Genomic DNA, 412 nt, shown 5'->3' with positions numbered 1-412 from the left:
GGTGATGGCAACAGTGAACAGAATCTCAGAGATGGAGAGGGCACACAAGAAGAGGTACATGGGTGTGTGGAGTCTGTGTTCAATCCAGATTGTGGCCATGATGAGAAGGTTGCCCAGCAATGTGAACAGGAACATCAGGGGAACAACAGCAGGAACAAGACGGGCAGGAGCTGCTGGGGGAAGGCTGAGAAGCCAAAGAGGATAAATTCAGACATGGTGCTATAGTTCTGACCAGGCATGGATACTGCATCTGGTGAGATCAGAAACAAAATTAAGTGACAGTGGTTAAAACACAGACTCTAGCACAGACCAAGTGACAACTCAACAGCTCTACGCTATTCAACAACTGGCAGAATTTTTTGCATCTCACATTCCTCATCTGTAAAATGGAATAAATAATAATAGTTCTTAA

Source organism: Mandrillus leucophaeus, unplaced genomic scaffold (assembly GCF_000951045.1).
Source record: "Mandrillus leucophaeus isolate KB7577 unplaced genomic scaffold, Mleu.le_1.0 Scaffold215, whole genome shotgun sequence".
Taxonomy (NCBI): domain Eukaryota; kingdom Metazoa; phylum Chordata; class Mammalia; order Primates; family Cercopithecidae; genus Mandrillus; species Mandrillus leucophaeus.
Note: the sequence above shows the minus strand (reverse complement) of the source record.